Below are 8,708 nucleotides of genomic sequence, written 5' to 3'. Positions count from 1 at the left end.
GTGATTCCTAAGTTGTCGTTTGAATTTCCAAAAATAGTGTATATAATGACAAAATGAGGCATATACGTCTCAGACATAAAGCTGTGAAGCAATTGTTAAAAGGAGGAAAAGGCCTAACAAGGAAAATAATTTTAGAATCCTCTGTGAACATAGGGCTCAAACCATTATATAATCCATAACCCTTTATCTGGGTGGTCTATTGCAATAGACTTGATGGTCTACGGATTTGATGAATAAAACTAAAACTTTTAAGATCCATAGCAGGTGGTTCTAATGTGACTTGATGGATAATGGTGAAATCTTCATAGCTCAGCATACTTGAAGTTGGTCTTAGTACGAACTAAATGATGAAGTCTTCATAGCTTAGTTTTTAATGTCTTGTCTCTAAGAGACTTGATGAAGCATTTGACATGATTGTGAAGATGTGCTTGCCTTCTATGAAAGAATTTACATGTCTCTTTCTAGAGCTTTCACGATGACACGAGGTATATATGCATGGCCTTAATTAGCACATTCTATATCGCAAAATCAAGAAAAATTTTAGGAGTAAAATGTGTTTTTTTTTTTTTATCTCAACCAAAATTATTGAAAGTTCAAAATGTTAGATATTGATGTTAAGTTCAATCTCCTATCTCTTCTCAGAAGAATATCTTCAAATAATTTGTTTTATTTTAATTTTGCTATAACAATCATTTTTTGGATTTTTGGAAATGACTTTTTTTAAAAGGGAATAGGTGAAAATTGTCTTACCTTGAGAATTAAGCAATGCCTAAAAAGTAATGGTGAAAGTATAACTCTGCATCATTCCGTCCAATCAGATGGTTGGGTTCGGGTAATTGCACTTGCACGAAACATAAAATCCGTCCAATCGAATGGGTGGTTTTAGGTCGGGATTCTCCCACGGTGCAGCTACTTTTGAGCATTTGTAATTTACAAAAATCGGTGAGAAAAATAGGCGAAATCAAATTCTCCCATATTGGCGTCCATGGATGATTGAAGAAGAAATCGAAAAAGAAAAAGAAGGCAGCAAAGGAAGAAAAAGAAACCACAGATTGGTAGTCAGAGGCCGATTCGTTGGACGGTACTGTCACCGGACAGAAAGACGAGCTTCGCGAGGTCACTGGAAGAGGTCGAAGTCTGATGTCGTCGGTTTTTTACGTAGTCTGCGCTGGAGCTTCGTCGTCAAAGGGAGAAGTTACTATCGTGGTCAGAGCGTTGTCGAAGGAGCTCATCGTTTCGGAAGGTGAAGCATCTTCGAATGAGGTCGAACAGAAGAATGAATCGTCGCCAGATACCGAAGCTTCATTGAAGGTAGAGGAATTCGGCAGGAAAGCTTCATCGAAGGAGGAATGGCCACTGAAGATGGAAGAAGAAGGGAAAACATGAGTGGCGGCTATCCACGTTCACGATGGAGAAGAAAAGAAATTGGAAGTAAGGGCATTTTTGGTAAATTTCACAATAATCCTAAGTGACATTGTGATGATTTCCTTGGACTATTTAGTGGGCTTCTCTTCAACATTGGGCCCAAGCGACTTGAAAGAATGGAAAATTGGAGCGTTTCATACTGATAAATGGTAAAACCATGGCAACTCATCTTACCTGCACAGTCACAAATTTCTAAAATACTTATTTACCTTTGTCTGATTCGTTGATATTGATATAATGGTAGAATAAAATACGAGGTCAAGTTATGGATATCATGTAATTGCTGATTTTTCTTAAAGAAAAACTGTCCTCTCGATTTTAATTATATGCAGTTAACATAATCTTCATATTTTATTATTAATTTAGATTCTGTTAACCACTTTTTGAATTAATAATTAAATATCCAGGTTTCTCTACTAAATTAATGTTTTAAATATCCTTATATTATTAAATTATATTTTATCTAATCAAATTTCAAATTTATTTCAATATTTGAATGGTTTTTCATTACTTTTTACATATTCAATTTTATTCAAATTTTTGAATTGTTTTTCATAATTTTATACATATATTATTAATAAATTAGTTGTATATTTCTCATATCCTTGCATAATTAAATTGTTTTATATACTATCTTTGTTATTATTTTAACTATTTTTATAATTATATACATATATTCTTAATAAATTAACTGTATCCTTAAATGACCATTTTTTTATGAAGTGATATTTCTTTTTTCCAAATGGTTAAAATATTCCTCTTTTTTTTTTTTTTTTTTGTTATCAATTTTAGCACTTATTATATTATTATAATTATGTTTATATAAGATTTCACCAATTAGCTAACATATAGTTACACATAGACGGTAATAGTAACATGAAGCTATGGGATTTAATTATTTTACATTAATTGTAAACCATAATTTTTTTGTAATCAATTATTATAACAAAATTTTATACTTCCTGATTTTTCTCCATGATTATCCAAATCTATTTTTGTCATTAGATGTGACTTCGATTTTTTTATATATTTTCTTATCAAATTTGGTTTTATCTTATTCCTTTTTAATTTATTTATACATTTTGTTATCAAATTCAATTTTTTTGTTATCTTCTTTTTTCAAATTGATTAAGTTTTATCTAATTGTTTTTCAATTTTTTATATATTTAGGGATTTGTATTCTTATCATAGTTTAGCTATTTTTTTATTTCATACATTTTTTTCTTTTATACTATTACTATTTATATAATTTATTTTTCAAAAAATGTAATATAATAATATATCATTGGCATATAAACGGTAATATTCTGAGATCTTGTGAATTTAAATTAATTATCTCAAATTATTGGATTTTGTTTCCTTTTAATTTTGTAGTTTAGTATCAAAACTAATATAATTGAGAAGATAATCCAGTTAAATTTATTTGATACAATATTTGAAATTTTTGCATTTAAGTATTTGAAATTTAAGAGGAAAAAATATAAGAGTTAACCTTACTTGGAATTATAGAACCCAATAAATTTTAGTAGAGTTTGAAAGGTCTAGATTTTGTTTTAGAATTCAATTTTAATATAATTCAAATCAATAAAAGAGAAAATGAATAAAATAAAGGAAAGAAATAAAAAATATAACTATATGGGCTACAACTTCTTTCTCTTTTCCCATTTTTTTGTTGTTCTACCATTATCGTAGTCGCATATCGTACCACCATCAGGTTAAGGTATGGTTTTTTTTTCTTTTCTCACTTTTTTTATTCGTTCAACCATACGACTCCAATATATGATTTTTCTTTCCTTCAATTGTTTCTTATTCTTTGTGACCGTGTGTATTGTGATCGTCTGATGAAAAGGAAAACCGAAGAAAGAGGCATTGTGGTTGCATGAAGAAATTCTCAAATCCCTAATTTCTTCTTTAGAGGAAAACCGAAGGAAGATGAGAAGTTTTTCAAATCTCTATTTTTTTTTTTTATTTGAGTTGTTAGTGGTTTTGGTTTTAATTATTTTTTATTTTCTATGAATGCTTAGAGAATTGTAGTAATCATATTATATAGGTGTTGATTATCGAACTTTTAATAGACTATATTGGTTAACATGGTAATTGTTTAGTAATAGTATATTTAAAGTTTTTTGAACTTATGAACTTTAAGTATTTATTTGTAAGTAAGGGTAGTTTTAATAATTTATCATTATTATTTTTTTATTATTTAATTCGATTTTATCATTTTCACATGAAATTTTTTTGCTATTTTTCCAAATGAAACTTCTAAATTTGTTATTTATATGGTCAGCCCAATCAGAATTCTCAATTTAAATTCACAAGACATTTCAATTCGAAGGTCTTTTTATGGAGCATAGTTTTGATTAAAACTAGGATTTTAATCCAATCTCGATTTGGGAAATTTTGCATTGCGATTTTCAATCGGAGTCTACCACATTCAAAGTCGAGAGAAGGAAGCTTCACATTATCACCTCGAACTCCAGCATGAGTTCCTCTTTTAAGTTAGAGTGAATGATGAGGAGAATTAGGAGATAATTAGTTTATCCGAATTAATATTTAGTTTAGTGGATAGTTTAGACTAATTAATGTTTAATTAAAATTAATTAGTTAATTATATTATTTTCTTGTAAGGCTATAAATAATCAATTTAGGGTTTGTAATAGGAAGGTGTTGATCATCCATTTTAATATAGAATTTGTTTCTTGAGAACTCTCATTTTAGAGATGAATTTTCCTTGTTTGGCAATGGATTAGTCTAATACCTTTTTCGTTGCATCAAACAAAACATTCCACATATTTTTAACTAAAAAAATAAAACTGATTTAATAACTAAATATTATGTTTTTGGTTAAATTATACAAAATCCCTCATTTTTGAGGTGATTTCAATCAAGTCTCTAAACTTTGCAAAGTTTCATTTTTATTTCAAATAACACCCTTGGAGATTCTTTCCATTAAATAAGATAATTGATGTGAAGGTTGCATAAAATTTGAAATGCTTATAATCTGCTATTAATTATCATATCAATCACGTAATTTAACGTAGAAATTAGTGTGTATTTTTTAAAAAAAAACGAGTACCATTTGTGTTTGATCGCCATTTGTTTAAAAAATGGACAAAACATAAGTACAAATTTAAAAAAAAAACAAAAACAAAAACAAAAACAAAAACAAAACAAAATTGTTATCAAACAAGATAGTAGTTTTTTTCTATAATTTGACATAAAATCAAATGTTTTAGTTAGGAAATATGAATACTGTTATCAAAATTTTATGAGAAAACAAGCACAATTTTCAAAACAATATCGCATCAAATGAGGTCTAATTTTTATATATTTAAAATTTATTTAAACATTTAAATAGCTAAGGCCCTTTGGTATCCTTTTGATCTTTTGTTTTTCGTTTTTGAAAATCCTATCTATTTCCTCTCCACGTTAACCAAATTTCAAAAAAAAAAAAAAACAAATATTTAAAAATTATAGCCCTATTTATAACCATTTAATTTTAAGAAATTGTGAATTTCTTGCTAATGTGTTTCATATTTTCTATCAAAATATTTGAATTCTCATTCAATTTTCAAAAACAAAACTACATTTTTTTAGTTTTCAAATTTTGACTTTAATTTTGAAAAAACTTCTAATAGATAAAATTAGTATATATATGTATATATATGCTTAATTTCAAGAAAACCAAATAGTTATCCAACATGACTTAAATTATAAAATTAGAACAGCTTGTATATGATATGTAAACTTAACAACCTCGTTTGGCCAGTCAACGGTCCCATGGTCTAGTGGTTAGGACATTGGACTCTGAATCCAGTAACCCGAGTTCTAATCTTGGTGGGACCTTCCTTCCTTTTTTATTTTTGACGAATTTATTTGCCGGATCCATTTTTTATCCCACTGTTGTGCTTCGGCCTAGTTTCTATTTTATCTACTTTTTTTTTTTTTTGTTATCTTTACTTTTTTTAATTAAAAAAACGGTTTCTAAGAGATCATTCAAAATAAAATTGTCTCCGATCAAATATGGTTACTTTTAATATTTTTGTAATTGGACTATCACGAGAGAGATATATCTCCTTAATATAGATAATACTATGAATAGAGTGTTTGAGATTGTTTTGTAGGGATTAAAAACAATATATAAGAATTTTAATGGACCATTTAATTCGTAAATTTCAATCTATTAATTTTGTGTTTTGATTTATTGAAAATCGATTTAGTAAGTCTGAAGTGAAGTTGTTAAACTTGTGTTTGGATTGTATAAATCTAGATTTGTTAAATCTGTGTTTGAATTACAATTTGTTAAACCTGAGTTTATGAAAATTTTGAAATTTCAATAACAGATTATTTTATACATTAGTTTTTAATAAAAGTAAGAAAAGAGGTATATGTTAGATTATATTTAATATGTTATTTTTATTATAAAATTAGAAGTATTATTTTAAGAATAAGTAATATATTTCTATTACATTTAATTTACTCAATTTTCCTCCCATAATTATTCTAGGAAATATAAATATTTGATTCTCCATGAAAATATTTGGAGTATTTATCATAGTGTACAAACTCATATATGTATATATGTATATATATATTTGAAAAATGATACAAGTATACCTAACATAAAATCAACGCTCCAGAAAGAAAATGTTACAGATTTTTTTATGTAATTATTTATAACTTGTTATGCTACCTAAATTTATTTACTACTTATTTGTCAAAATTACTATTAAAGTTAACTTTATTTATTTATTTAAGTAATAAAAGTTACAACATTTTCACACCCTTACTACATGAATACATGTTTAGTATATACTTAAATTAGCCTTATTTAAACAAACAAACAATGACTTTAAACTTGAAAAAGTTATAAGAATCAGGGGGGAAATCATTTTTAACTTGACAGGTTGTATATCAATATAAATCCTATACTTTCAATTTCATCCATATAAATTTAGAATTGGAAAATTGTATCAAGTTTAATTTCTATACTTTCAATTTCATAAGTTTAGTTCTCAAACTTGAATAAGTAGTTGATTAAACCAAGATTGCAAAATCTATAAATCTGTTGGGATTTATATCTTAAAACCTCGTAATTAATTAGTTATTTGATATAATAGTTGATTATTTTAAATATGCAATAATGAGTTAACCATTAAGAAAAAAATGTAAGGTTATTTCATGAGACTTGAACAGTATATAATGGACAATACAGGCGGATAATGTTCAAGTAATAACCTTAAAGGTGTATAGTATATGGATAAGGTTAGGTGTTTTATCCTAGTAACACTATGAATACAGCTCACTTTGTAAGTGTTACAAATAGTGTAAGTGTTACATGATGTAATACAAATCATTCATGTAGAGTCAAGTGAGTGGGGGTATCCTATACATTGAGATTGTATAAAACTGGACCGTGAAATACTTAATCTCTCTTTGTAACGTCGTTGATTGAAGGGATTAACATTCCATAGGATAACCATGTAACTCGATCTCAATCCTGAGTGAATTATGGACTTTTATCTATAAGAGTTGTCCTTTGATTTATATGGGTGAGAGTAGCTCGAATCACCAACTCAATAAGCCTACCACTTTAGAGACATGTTCGAGTTGGGAGCTAAGAACATAGCTACGCAATATGAAATTCACTCTTTCTCGCCTTTAGGATAAGTAGATCAGTAGTTCCTTTAAGTGTTGATTTCAGGTTTTGAACAAAGGGTGCCCACCCTCTCACTAGACCGAGAGGGACTTGGTTTATGGTAGGACCAAAAACAGATTGTTCATCTGAGCATTGTGCTTGATCTAAATGGACGGTGGTCCAATATTTCATGTAATGAGTCCATGTGCAGTGACCATGTTCTCATGTTTCTTGGCCAATACTTCAATTAAGCTGGCTAAGATGTATGCTCTGGCCTTTTCATTTTCTTTAACCCACCTATCATATGCATCACGAACATTACAAGATGCATTAACAACGGGGACTTGAGAACACTCCTCAATCAAGATGAATTTGTGGTTGTCAATGACTAGGATAGTGTTAATCGTATTTTTCCAGGCTATATAGTTCTCGCTAGTCAATTTATCAGCATCAAGTAGGTTTATTACAACGCTTGTCATTTTTAAGGTTTCTGAAAACAAACAAATTATTTATACTAAATGTTTTGCATAACTCTTTAAATCCAATCATATTTTAGCAAAAAATTCAAAAAACCCTGATATCATCTAATTTTACAATGATGCTTCAGTGATTTAAGATAAAAACCACTGAATGGTGGTGAGTAACTTCTTCACTGAACTGAGACGCTCTCAACTAATTATTACACAAGAATAATTCTTATCCCTATACAATTAGTCACCATTGATTTGGTCAAAAATCATTAATTTCCTAACAAATTTTCGTAAGTGTGACCTCCATTTTAGATCCTAAAGTTTTTCCCTAATAAGCTTGCCGAAGGGAAGAGTGAATTGAAGCAAAAACTAAAGCAATCCTATCTGTTACTAGAGTTTGCACTAATATTGATTCCATGTAAACATCTTCTGAAGGGAGGACATTTCCAGAGTGCTACAAGGCCGAGCATGATGAAAGGATTGAAATTTCCCATAGCAAAAGCAATTGAATGCATTGGTCTCTAAACTTCATTTTATAGAATAGAAAAATACAGAGAGACGGAAACGATAACCAATATTAACTTAAGCATGTTATCTACTGTATTAATCAAACAAAGAAGAAAGATATATAGGGAACCGCATACCCTTGCAGACCAATTTTTCGCGTTCCTCTCCAATTCGCATCATCTTCTCCCGACCTTACGGGGTCTTCCACGTTATCTCAGGGATGGGAATCGTGCAGAGACGTGGGCTTACACTTAAAATTACCATAAGGGAAGGAAAATAGAATTGAGAGAATTTTTCTTCTCTGTAAAAACTCATCTGCATAACACAAAGAGTCAGCGAAACTAGAAAGAACGAGAGAGAACGATTCTCACTTCTTGTTTTTCCAATTTTTTTACGTGAAAGTGAGATTGAGAAAATAATGGGTGAGAGAGTTATAACTTCCTCCTCTTTAATTTTAATTAAATTAAATTTAAATTCAAAAATTTGAATATATATATATATATATATATATATATATATTAACCACTTAATATATATAAACTATATATTATATCACATATAACATATATAACCTATAGTTAATGTTATATCACATATAACATAAACTATAGTTTCTTATTCTCTCAAAATAACCTAAGGTATTAATATGAATCACATTCATATTAATT

General features: G+C 28.5%; 1 non-coding gene across 1 annotated transcript; it reads left to right on the top strand.

The window, feature by feature from the left end:
- Positions 1-5,199: 5,199 nt before the first annotated feature.
- On the top strand, positions 5,200-5,271 carry TRNAQ-CUG. Its single transcript has one exon. It is a non-coding gene; the product is annotated as a tRNA-Gln (tRNA).
- Positions 5,272-8,708: the final 3,437 nt, after the last annotated feature.

Source organism: Benincasa hispida, chromosome 11 (assembly GCF_009727055.1).
Source record: "Benincasa hispida cultivar B227 chromosome 11, ASM972705v1, whole genome shotgun sequence".
Taxonomy (NCBI): Eukaryota; Viridiplantae; Streptophyta; class Magnoliopsida; order Cucurbitales; family Cucurbitaceae; genus Benincasa; species Benincasa hispida.
Note: the sequence above shows the minus strand (reverse complement) of the source record. Positions and strands in the feature narration are given on the sequence as shown.